This window comes from Phalacrocorax carbo, chromosome 1, assembly GCF_963921805.1.
Source record: "Phalacrocorax carbo chromosome 1, bPhaCar2.1, whole genome shotgun sequence".
Classification (NCBI taxonomy): Eukaryota; Metazoa; Chordata; class Aves; order Suliformes; family Phalacrocoracidae; genus Phalacrocorax; species Phalacrocorax carbo.
In genome coordinates this window covers 101,667,419-101,680,591 of record NC_087513.1, presented here as the reverse complement: position 1 = coordinate 101,680,591, position 13,173 = coordinate 101,667,419, and positions in this window count along the sequence as shown.

The following is a 13,173-nucleotide window of genomic DNA, read 5'->3' as shown; positions in this document are numbered from 1 at the left end:
AAGAAAAAAAAAATCAGTAGCTTGTTGGCTTTTCTACATACCTCAGGCCTTTGAAGGGACAGAGGTCACTTCACAGTGATCCTTTCCTGGATGCTTTTCAAAATATTTTAGTTCTCCTTGATGAGTTCAGCCCTGCTGCAATGATGTCCTTGAGAAGGAGGCCAACTCCCTCACTGGTAAACCTCTCTTTCCAGGCTGATATTTAAACAAAGGTGTTTCAGGCATATGCAGGGTGTTGAAGAGGGGGAGAAAGGAGAGGAGTTTATGCAGGGCTGATATAAGAGCTTTACCTTAGCAGAGAAGATATGAGAGATTTACCCTGGCAGTGAAATTAAACATGCGTGACACAGCTGAAGGCAAGCATGTGTGTTAGCAGACAAACACCCCCAGGAACACAAAGTGAGACAAAAAGAAAGCTAAAGAAACCAAACACCAAGGAATTCATACCACTCAAAGACATGATATGATCCTACTGCAACTGCTCCACCAGATGCACACCCATGGCCATGCTGTGTGCTGCTGTGCATGGCCCTTCCTCAGCCAGTTTACAGTGGGGGACAACATGCTGTGGGGTGTGGGTGGGACAAGGGACAGGACATGGACCAAGCAGTACAGCTGTGTTATCCTAGCTACCTGGAAAGAAGTTGAGATATGAACACACAGCATGACTTTATCAGCCTCCCAGCCACGTGATGAGCCTTCCCACCACCCACGCCCAACCACAGCATTTAGCCTTCAAGGCTAAAACATCACATGTCCAGGGGTAGGCAACCTCAGTGAGAGCTGCTCAATAGGCCAGACAGGAGGGAGAGAAACAAAATGTGGCGGTAGCTGTCAACCCCCTTCCAAATTACGGATGGGCCTGCAAGCCATCCAGTGTGTTTACTGTGATGGCCTGCAGAAGGGCTTATGATAAATCCAAGATTCCTGACTCAAATTCCTGCTGCCTCCTTTGCCCTGGGGTCCTGACCACCTCTTTCATTACTCCCCAGTTTGAAATACAAAGTGTGAGTAGGTTGCAGATAACACCACTGCATCAGTTTAGGCTCAATGTATGTTTGAGGTATGGGTAGAAATTTTCCCTGTGAAGGGAAAGGCAAGCTGAGGGAGCATCAGACCAACAGTGCAAATGCACCCTGGAGTATCTATGTGCCAGTGCTGGGTCTACTTGCCCGCAGCAGGGAAAGACCACCTGGAATTACGCCTAACATGAGATACCCTTGGAAAAGTCACAAGCACTAGAGCTGTGCCTCCTCCCCTCATGCTGCTGTTCCACTGGTGTCACACTTGGCCATCCTGGCACCCTTGTCGGCTGCCCTCACAACATTCGCCTCCTTTCCCTGTGAAAGTAAAAATACCAGATCTGGACACAGGTACTGCTGAGACCAGAACAACCTCCCCGGTGCAGGGAGCAAGGCTAGGAACTGGTTTCCCAATTCCCTGGTCACCCTGCCTGGACTCTCATGGCACTGTTACCCCATGGGGCAGCACATCCCTTCCTCTTCCACCCCGCATGACATGAAGCAACTCTGGTTACTCCTCTGGCCATTGCTCCCCCCAACACGCATCAGTGAGCCATCACAGTCCTTTCTGAAAGACAGGCAGCTCTCACAGCAGTAAGCACCAGGGTAGAAGACAAGAAATGTCCACAAAGCTGGTGTCCCTGCCACTGCTGGGAGCGCTTTCTGTGGCCTTGCTTCTTGTAGTGCTTTATTTTCTGCATGACATGAAGACACTGCAGTAGCTGGGACTCAGCACTGGGTCCCAGGAGCTGTGACCAGCAGGACCCCCCTACACCTGCTGGCACCAGCCCGGCGCTTCAGCCAGCCTCCCCAGGAACCTGTGAGGGCCTGGCCCAAGGATCTCTGTTGCTCCAACAGTGAAATGTTTTAAAAACACTTGCACTCACAAGTCTGGCCAGGATGCTGCGCTTGAGAAAGGTTAGGAAAAAAACCCATCCTAGAACCACGTCAAAACTATATTAAACAAAAAAGCCCCAACCAAACCTTCCATAATGTGTCAAGCTTTAAATTAGCCTTCTTTCAGTGCTCCAGCTCAAGCACACGAAATCTTCTCTCTGTCCTTGGAAGGGGAGCACCCTGGGGAAAAGCAGATCAAGAAATCCTTAGAACCGCTAAGGAAGCCTCAGCAGGCTGTCAGCAGCAGCAGGGACCCAGCCTCAAGAGCACTAAACTTCACTGCCTGGGCTGAAACACTGCATCTCTCAGCCTGGGGGCAGTGATCAAAACCAGTGATTTCCTCCAATGGCTAGCTGCTAGAGCAGGAGGCATACGTGTATGTGTACACAAGCTGTCAGCATACACTATACTTGCAAAGACCAACTACCAATAACCTGCTTGGGAGGAGCCCAGGCTGCTCTGAAGTTTTGGACAAAGGACACCACCAAGCTAACTAGCTGCTGAGCACCACAGCACTGTTGACCTAGCTACTGGCATCTTAAATAGAGAGGTATTTTCAGTGTAGGTGCACAGCATTTCCGATTCATAACCATAAAGACATGCAACCCTTTCCTTGAAATAGGTTTGAAACCTGAAGCCAAGGAGATTTGCAAAGCAAAACAACTTGGGGACTTCTGCCTGCCTCCATGAACCTCGTGGCTGACGGCCAGCAGTATATCAGACTGGCAGAGGAGGGAAAGCTGTCATTACCTGGTATTCAAATAGCTCATGATTTTAGCCTGCTCATGCTTGCCCGAATTTAGGCTGCCTCAAACAGTAAGCCCATGACCTCAGCCAAAACTAAGGAACTTGAAGCAACTTGAGAAACTCAGAAGCAGCAGAAACCTGGGGCCAGTGCAGAAACATTAAGTACAGTTCACCTCACCTGCATGCAGAATCAGCCAAATCCAAGTGTCCCTGCTAAAGCCCAGGGGTCCTGATGAGCAGCTCAAGGGAGGGAGAACCACTCATTCACGTGAACATACCATGCCAAGAGAGACAACAATGCCACAGAGGAGGTGGTGGGAATCAGATGGAAAAAACATTTTTCAGGGCCTTGACAGTGACCCAGAGCACTCCCACTGCAAGAGGAATTTCTTTAAAAAGCATTCTCGCTGGGAATTTATGGGCAAATATGACTATATTTTACAGTACATTCTTATGGCCTCATCGGTCAATAATCCACATTTAACTCAGTCCCTTCAGAGTGTGATGGGCCATAATGCTTGTGAAACAGCTGCCACATGCTGAAATAATAATCAAGAAAGCAGAGAGCAGAGCTGATAATTGACTCTGCTAATGTGCAAGTCGGGACTTTGAGTTATTGATCAGATGTGCTCTGGTGGCTCATCAAGAGCCTGGTCCTCCATGCCTGGAGGGTATCGACTCAGCTGTTACGAAGAAGGGAGTCCTCACTTCTCCCTACATACTCCCGTTTTGGGTCATCACCTATTCCACATTTCTTTCAACATTTCCCTTGGGACTGGTCTAACACAGACCCCTGAAACTGCCCAGCAAAGCAGCTTTGTCCCTGCTGCCAGCATGCTGGTGTCCTACACACCAGGATCTCCAATATCAGGAACGTAAACATGCAATGTTGAGGAGACAATGACTTTCACCCTTCTGTACCCCTTCCTGGCACCATCTTTGACATAGGTACTCCTTCCCCTCAACCCCTTTTCCTTCTACCCTCCAAGTGAACCCATCACTTATCCCTTCAGGTCTTCCACCCACCTCTCCTCCTTCTTCTTGAGTAACCTAAGCTTCACTGCAGCTTTGGCATGTTGATCCCTATCCCCAGAGGTTTCTGTGCCACAGCTGATGAAGGTGCTGCACTGGCACTTCATCACCCATGCCACCACTGATCACCCGCTCGCCCACCTCCTAGCTCGTGTTGAAGCCATAGCAATAAGCCACTTCCTGCAATGTTAGCTGGATGTCTGCAGTCACGTCTTGAACCTGTCCTTGCAAAAACCCTGGTGAAAAAGCTAAATAAATGACATCACACAGTTGTTCTTTCTCAGCTATTTCACTAGTTTATTCAAAGACTTGCAAGAGTTCAGGAAAAGCGGCTTCCTTTTGCAGAATCTCTGCAGGTTGCACCTCCGAGCAGTCTTACCCGTGTAAGCTTCACGGCCAATTCTCCTAATTTGCTAGGTATTGCATTCATTTGCATGCATGTCAAACAGGCCTGTAATTCTCCAGATCATCCCAAGAGCTGTTAAATCTGTGAGTACATCATCCTCCATCCTTATCAAACACTGTTTTTTCTTCTGGGGTTTTTTGGTTTGTGTTGTTGTTGTTGTTGTTTTCAAGGAAAGAAGAAATATTTCTTTATGAGATGCAGCCCTTTTATCCCAGAGACCTCTTGGCTGTACGCCATCATGACCTTACGGTACTTATACAGTCTGGTTGTTCCAGTTCCTCCTCTCTCAGTCTCTGATGCTACCTCATCTCTGTCCAGAAAAGAGCAAGCTCTGAGTAAGCACCACCTTTGTAGTGGAAACTAATGTGAAGGAATTATTCAACCTTCAAGAACATCTTTAGTTTCCTTAATTGCTCTCTTTTAAGTACAGGTGAATCAAATGATCCTCAACTATTTAAGCAGACCTCCCAGTGTGGGTTATTTGGGAAATTAATGCTTTTACACCTCTAGGCTTCTGCTCACTTAATCCCATTTTGATCTTCTAAGACTGGGAAAAATGCTGTCCAGTGAAGGCCTTAGTCTATGTTGTCCAAAACCACTTGTGAGATGCTTTAAGCAAGTACCTTCACAGAGTCTTTAATAATTCAGTGGAGAAAGGTAAAAGAACAGTCAGTTATAACCAGACAAGCACTATCAGGAAGAAAAGCCATGTGCTTTTAGCTGGGAAGAAAATTACCCACGGTAGTTCACTCCAAGTGGAGGGCTGGAGTCTCTCCATCTTAATGTCTTCATCACAGCAACATTATTCAGACCTAACACAAGATACCTGAGTGAAAACCTCTGTCCTGACTGAGCGAAAAGGCTCTGCCATCCTTCCTGACTCCAAGTCCCACGCACAGTCCCCCCCCGCCTCAGCCCCCGCTCCCTCCAAGACACCAGCCAGACCAGCTGCTGGGAACAGCCATGCAATGTCATTAATGGCCACACAGCACCTAAAGGGGGCCACTTGCTCTCCTACACCATCCTGAATGGAGCTGAAGAGGGGCAAGCAAGGCTACCCCTGCCACCATCCCAGTGCAGGGCGTCCCCAGGGTCCCTCACGATATGCAGGCAGGGCTAACGGGGAACCACAAGCTGCTGGCTCTCTGTAAAAGCTTTTAAGAGGTGACTAAGAGAGGTGTGATATGTGGCCTGGTAACATGGTGGGGAAGCAACCACAGCGCTGAGCTGTCTGTCATACCACCAGCAAGACAGAGCCTGTGGCAGCAGCAGCCGGAGCTGCCGCGTGGAAGTGGTTAGCTGTGCTTCGCCTCCTGGCACGCACGGCTGCCACGGCTGGTCCGCCCGGCAGTGGGGTGGCCAGCCCACGCTGGGGAATTGCCCCAAGCAGTGCTGCCGCTGCCCAGACTTATCCCTGGGTAAGAGGTCTCAGATGCTAGGCAGGGGAGCACAGGACCTCTGTCTGGTGGTGAAATAACCACATGTTTTGCGAACCAAGCAGCAGTGAAAGCCAGGGGCTGCCCTGCAGGAGAGAGCCTGCATCTTGCAGCACACCCCTCCTGAATTAGCGTCACCTTCGCTGAGCTCAAAGCTGAGCAGATGCTCTTCCAGGCTGAGGCAGAGCCCCTCAGAAGGCCAGAAAAATACTTCTCTGTCTAGCGATTGCTTATGAGGCTGGAGGTAATACTGATTTTCAGATACGAACCCCTCCAGCCCACAAAGATGTGGCAGGATCCTGCTGGTAATAATGTTGGCTTCAACCACCAAACAAAAAGCCCATAGTGATTTCTTCCAGATTTGCCATGGTTTGATGATTCCCAATATTTCGAAGCAACAAATCATGGTTTTAAATTTACTTGCTTGTAGATTGCCCTGCAGCCTTCTCCTCTGTCTCTTAACCAGAAACCCCTCAAAGGCCCTTACTTCCTTGCATCACTCCTTATGGCTCTGGGGCCAGTGTCACAGCTCTTCGAAGAAGCCACCCTTCTTCAATTCCTCCTGAACATGATTAAAAAACAGAGACTTGTCCTAACCCAGGGTTGGATTTCAAAGGAAAAGATGAGATTCAACAGCCGATGGAGCTGATACCAGCTAATGGGCTTCAGGTGGAAGTCTGACACTCCTCCCTGCCCACCATCATACCTCTTTGTGGGGAGGATGGGACAGGTTGAACTCCCCAGAATCTCGCTGAAGAGTCCATAGGTTGCTTCCACCAGATGATAGATGTCCCATGGGCTCTGCTCCCCCTCTGTCTGCAGAAGAGAAGGATAGCTTCCCATCCAACTCCAATCTGCCAGATGCTGTGGGACGCACCCATGATCCCAGAATTCTGTCTGTCCCTTCTCATTTTACAGCCTGCCTTTCCAACCGGATTCATCTACTGCCAGATATTGCTCACCTTGCTGAGTCTGTAGCTCATGCAGCTGCTAGATTTTCACAGGAGTTCAAAGTTTTTACCAAGAGTAGCAAAAAGTTGACAAGAAGCTTGCAGTTTTGCTGGGGCTGACAGAATGCTGAGTTGCAGCAAGAGAAACAGGAAGGATCTTGTTCAGCTCGCTCCCATGATGCATGAAAAGCTAAGAAATAGCCAGGCAGGCAAGGGAGTGATGGCTCCATATGGAGACTTGGGATGCTGAGGGTCAGCTCTGCAATTCCGAGATGTGGAAGATGGGGATTTTGAAAAGAAAAATGGCATTTTACAAAGACGTGAGCAGTTTCCAAACAGGCATCGGGAAAATATTTTCCAAATGCCTGTGCCAGCTGGACAGACCCTCCCCTGGAAGATGTGTACGCACAGAGCCCATGGTGGCAGGAGCAAATCTGCAAGGCAGGACCCACAGCACGGGCACTGGTGGCCTTACCCAGCCCCAGGCCTCAGCACTTCCCACAAGAAAGGAGAAACTACTGCTCTGCAGGGGTGGGGAGGCCACATGTCACAGCACCTTCAGGTTCCTGTTGCATCAAAGACTTCCTGACTGACTTTGCAATTACTTTGTCCGTCCTCAGCATGCAAACAGCCCCTGCTACCCATGCTTGGTGGCCAGCTCCCCCCTTGTCGCGGGGGCAGGGATGGCGAGGTCCTGCAGCACGGCAGCCAGCCAAGCTGAGTAGTACCCTCTGCAGAAACACAAACCCTGCATACAAACCATCCACCCCTTAGGGGTCTCCTGACTTCAATTTCATGGAGGGACTCAAGGACCAGGGGGTCCTGGTGGACAAGATGAACACAAGCTGGCAGCGCGCCGCTGCAGAAACAGAGGCAGATGGGATCCCGGGCTGCATCCACAAGGACATTACTAGCAGAGACAGAGGCATGATCATCCCACTCTACCCAGTGCTTTTCAGGTCATAACTAGTGTACTGTGTCTAGTTCTGGGCCCCACAACTCAAAAAAAGATGTGGGCAGACTAGAAAGTGTCCCAAGGAGGGCCACGAAGATGATCAAAAGGTTGGAGAACCTGCCATATGAGGAAAGTCTGAAGGGTTTCGGTCTTTTCTCCCTGAAGTCACTGAGAAGACTCAGTGGGGACCTTCTCACAGTTTTCCAGTACCTAAAGGGTGGCTACAAATTATGCAGAGGCTCTCTCTTCACAAGAAGCCACACGGAGAGGACAAGGGGCAACAGGTACAAGTTGCACCAAGAAAGATTTCATCTTGATATAAAAAATAAATTTTCTACAGTAAGAACAATCAGTCACCGGAACAAGCTCCCCAGGGATGTGGTGGAGTCCCCATCGCTGGAGATTTTCAAGATGCGTCTGGACAGGGTGCCAGATAATCTTATTGAGACTCTCTTTCCCACAAAAGGTTCAACCAGATGAACTTCTGAGGTCCCTTCCAACCTGGGCCGTTCTATGCTTATATGAAACTTGTCCCGTTTCCAGACCGTAGCCTCCCTCCAGGTCTCTGCACCTCCAGGACCCTGTGCAGCCCCCCTCCTGGGCAGTTCCCCTGCTACCCAGGGACACTGCCTCTAGCCTTCCCTCACAGGGTCCCCTCCCCTGACTCTTACAAGGGGGAATGACAACTGTGGCACCCCTAGATGGCATGTGCCCTTGACAGGAGAAGCATTGTCTCTGCTTGCAGACCCCCTCGCTGACTCTTCTCTTCCGCAGGAGGATTCGCTCCCTTGCTCACCCCCCCATGTCCTCCTGAAAAAACAGAGAATAAAAAGGGAGTCAAGCCTGCCACTTTGTTGCCCCTAATCAGAAGGGTGCAGGGAGTGGGAAAGGCTGTATTTAGGAACCTACCCAAAGGATTTTGGATATCCTATCCTCATACCCATTCAGCCGGTAGATCCAGACTCCTCTGTGTCATTTATCCTAACCTGTCCCCTTGCACTGCAAAGCAATCAGCCTTCACCATGAGATCACGCAACTCCTACACCCACAAGAGCATACAGATCACCAGTCGCAACCCTGTCCCAGATAAATCACGGCTAATCTACCCATTGTAGAGGAACAGGCAACAAATCACCTGCTGGCCAAACAGAGCCAGAGAAGTGCTTTAGAAAGAGTGCTGCAACATGGAAGTGTAAGCTGGCTACAGGGCAGCTCCCAGCGTTGGAGACATGGTGCTGGTAGTTACCCACAGGTTTCACCACACCTGTGTGTACACATCTCTATTGCCCATACTACCCTGCCTGACTGAATTTGGAAATATCTCCCCTCCAGCTCAGCAAGGAATGTTTCTGCACTGGATCTTCTAATCTCCATCACATCAACAGGGACCAGATCTCAGGATGCTGTCTTGGATCACCCTGTTCTGGACCCTTCATCCCTCTCCACAGCACTTACAAATGAGATGGAGGTGAAAACATCTGATCCAAACCTGATCCAACTGCCTCAAAGCTTCAGAATGAGGTTTTGGTCCTAATCCATTACTAAACGCTGGAAAGCTCGGAGTGCCTTACAAGCCTGCTAATGAAGCAAGTGCAATATGGAGAGAAATAAGAATCCCATTTCTGTGTCAAAAGTTAATTCAATTTTGTAGAGAAACTGCATAATCAATACCTGGCGTCCTGTGATCACCTGGTTCCAGTCTGCTTTCTTCCTTCCCTAACAGGATTTTCCCAGCACTACTTACCTCATCAGCCTTTCATTGCTATTAAGCCAGGATTCCCAGACAATCTGTCCTACTGTCTCAAAACAGCTTTCTGTCTGTCACTAACAGGTCTGCAGCACCCATATGTCCTGCAGCCTCCACTGCTAACAACAGTTTTAATCTTCTTCCTTAACACCAGTTATCAAAGTAACACTCCGAGGCACAAGTAGATGCTAAATTTCAAATCATTAGCAGAAAACAGAACCAATTATGAAAAAAATAGCCAAGAGTAAAAGATCTCACACTGGATTAAAAATAGATTTTTAAAATTTTTTTATTCATTCTCATGACTTCAATTTGGCATGAAAACAGCAGACTTTGCAGGCTCAGAAGGGAACTGTGCCTGGCTAGAAGGCCGGCAGAGATGGCCCACATGGGGATGTACCCCACCGGCTCACGCCTGCAGTGTGGAAGGAGATGTGCCCAGCACCACGGCTTGTTTTGCGGGCCTGGGACACCTCTGAGGGGAGACCTAGACAAGACCAGCTGGGCAGTGGGCAGGTTACCTTCTGCACTGGGTGGTGGTTGCTGCCAGGCACGTGGGATCAGAGGCCCCACTTGGACCAAAAGGGTGACAAAAGCTACTCTTCCCCTGCAAATCTGTTCAACATTTTGTATGCTGACATAGGGCACGGGCCTCCTCAAGGATTTGAAAGCATCCAGGGAGAAAGACTATCAGGGACCTGCAGCTCCCCTCATTGGTCTTGCTGGCGAGAGGTAATTTCCTCTGACAGCATCCTTTCCATAGACCTTGAAAATCTTGGAGCTGAAAACCACCACCAAATGAGAGACGTAACTGCTGCCATCGGAGTGTGTGCTTTTGATGGCAGCAAAGTAAAAACTCTGCCCCAAAGTGGGGAGGAGGAGGGGAGGATGCCTGCAAAACTAGTGTGGCTCTCCGCAAGCACTAAGAAACAACTGAATCTCCCTCCAGGAGATGAAACATGTCTTCCATCTCCTTGTCAGAGAACATTTTGAGAAAGAATAGTTTCCAGCTGTAAGGGAAAACCAAAGCCTAGCAGTGCTAAGGGGCAGTTTCGGCTGCTGGTGCCCCTTTGCTAATGACCTGGGCTCCAGCACCAGGTTCGCCATCGGTGACCATCACCATCCCACTGCATGGAAGAGCCCAGTGCAGTGACAGCACCGGTGGCCTGACGGGTGACAAGCAGAGGAGATTGTTCATATGGGCTCAACAGCAAGTCAGCGGCTTCCATGTTGAACATTACATTAAGATGGATTGTTTGAATGCCTTGAGAGTTTATTTTGGCTGGGACAGGCACAGGGGCTCAGGGGAGGGAAGAAGAAAACTAGATAGAATTTCCATGAGGATTATTTGTTCTTCAGCCTCTGAACAGAGTCCCAAAGTGCTGTCATCAGTAGGCTTAAATTCATTATATGGGGCTCTGTAGTGCTGTTGGGAAGTGCTTAGAGGGGGGGTTCTACAAATAGACGCCTCAGCAGATAAAAAGTTGAAAGCCAGTGTGAAATAAGAAGGAATAAGAAGATGGAAAGTTTGTGTGTAGAAGAGTAGCTGCAGCCTGGCTACACAAAAGCTTTGTGTATACTTTCCAAGTATAGCAAATGGAAATAAAAATGTGAGTCAGACCTTATTTGTCCTATTTGGCTGAGCACAAAGTCACAACAGAGGGAAGAAAAAGATACACAAAACAGCCTTAAATAGCTTAAACTAAACCCAATCATTTGCCAGCCCACAGTCACAACAAAAGCAATTAGCATGCAAGATATTAAGAACCTATCCTGCCTTCAAAATGTCTATGGGCAACAAATAGAGGTGCACAAACGATAGATCAGGAATAAATCTTAACCTCTTATGCCATCAGTTCTGAAGGTAATTATCTGATAATCACCATGGCATTCATTTACAGAATAAATATCCCATGTAAATTTAAACCTGCATGTAAATAGAAAAAGAGTTACTTAATGAAACAATAAAGTGCCTAGCAATGTAAACACTGTGCTGTCTCCACTCCCCATTAGCGGGAAGAGTGTGCTGGAACTTTGTGCTGAACTCCCAGACTGAAGCACTGGGGTCTATGCACTGGGGTCTGTATTTTTAGCAGCAAAGCAACATGTGCTGTCATAAAAAATAAGTTGCAAGTTTGTTAGCGGTGAGGAAGCACAAGAAAGCCCAGATCCCAATTCAACACAGCTTGTCCTTATTTATACCTCCATCAAATAAAGCACGTAAGCCTCCATGGAAGTCACATGCTTGCATCCTGAGCTGAATAGGGATAAGCAAAGAACATGCTTAAATATTTTGCAGAATTAGATCTGCAATCTTCATTTCGTACTGCAGTAATTCATTTTCAGAAAAACCTGTTTCTATGGAAACTTATTTTGGGTCCAGCAGAGATATTTTTCTCTTTGATTCTCACTTTTGGAGTCAGTCTTTCCTCCTGTCTCCTCCTCTAGAGACGTTCTAAAAAAGCAGATTTCTGACTTCTTTGCCTGTTTCACAGCAAACTACTGTGTCTAAGTTCCCTCATTTGTTAAGCAGAGAAAAATTCTCAACTATGCTATTGTGAGGGTGTGAAGTCCTTGAATGGGAGATGTTGTGGAAAAAGAAAGGATAACCTAAAACCTTCATCTTGCCTAGTGGCCTAAAGATTAATGTGTTTTACTCTGCTGAAAGAGGATTCTAATGGTTTTAGAAGTATTTTTAGAAAAAAAATATGCCCTGATAGGCAGTATAAAAGGAAAAGAAAAATATGCCCTTTTTTTCATCTTACACAGTTATATGTACAGCTACAAAGTAAACATAGAATAAGAACATTAAAAAAGACTATATGGTCAGACTCTACCTCCTCACTTTGTCTGAGCAATGGCCAAAAGCACAGACCGAAAGCAGAAGATAAAAGCAGAGCAGTCATATGTGATACTTCCCCAAAACCTCTACCAATCCACAGCTCAGGACTTACCAGGATGGCCACTTCATGGTTAGCAATGCTCAGCAGATTCCCTTCTTGTTTGTTTTCTCCTGGAAAACACAAAATTACAGCACAACATCCCATAAAAAGAGCTTTCCAACTTTCCAACAAGGGCCACAAAAATGACCCGAGGGCTGGAGCACCTCTCCTATGAAGAAAGCCTGAGAGGGTTGGGGTTTTTCATCCTGGAGAAGAGAAGGCTGCAGGGAGACCTTGCTGCAGCCTTTCAGTACTTAAAGGGGGACTACAGGAAAGATGGGGGCAATCTCTTTAGCAAGGCCTGCTGCGACAGGACAAGGGGTAATGGTTTTAAACTAAAGAAGGTAGATTTAGACTGGATATAAGGAAAAAAAATTTCACAATGAGGGTGGTGAAACACTGGCACAGGTTGCCCAGAGAGGTGGTCGATGCCCCATCCCTGGAAACATTCAAGGTCAGGTTGGATGGGGCTCTGAGCAACCTGATCTAGTTAAGATGTCCCTGCTCACTGCAGGGGGGTTGGAGTAGATGACCTCTAAAGGTCCCTTCCAACCTAACCCATTCTATGATTCTATGATTCAATGAACTTCATGTTGTGGGAAAACCCTGTTCCTTTTCGTTCCTTTCATTTTGAGGCTGCTGTGGGCTAGCTTCCTCAGTGTCTCAGTGCTCTCATGCAGGGAGAGGATGAAAGACTGTCAGTCCTTTCCTTGCCATTTGAGACCTCTCTCAGCCTGGGGTCATCCACCCTGGCCCAGGTGGTTCAGCTGTTCCCCACCTGGAAGCTGCGCCATGGATTTCATCAGTCACTCCAGCCTTCCCTGTGCCCTTGCCAGGTCTGCTGTCCTCTCTGGGGGTGGAGGAATGGCACTACACAGAAGGTATGGGTGCACCACAGGTGCACACAGCAGCAAAATTATGTTCTCTGTTTTGGTCTGTATTTCTTTCCTCACAACTTTCTGTTTGCTCTTTGGCTGCTCTGAACATCAGGAAGATGTTACATATACCTGGCTACTCTTACATAAAATCTTTCTTCTGA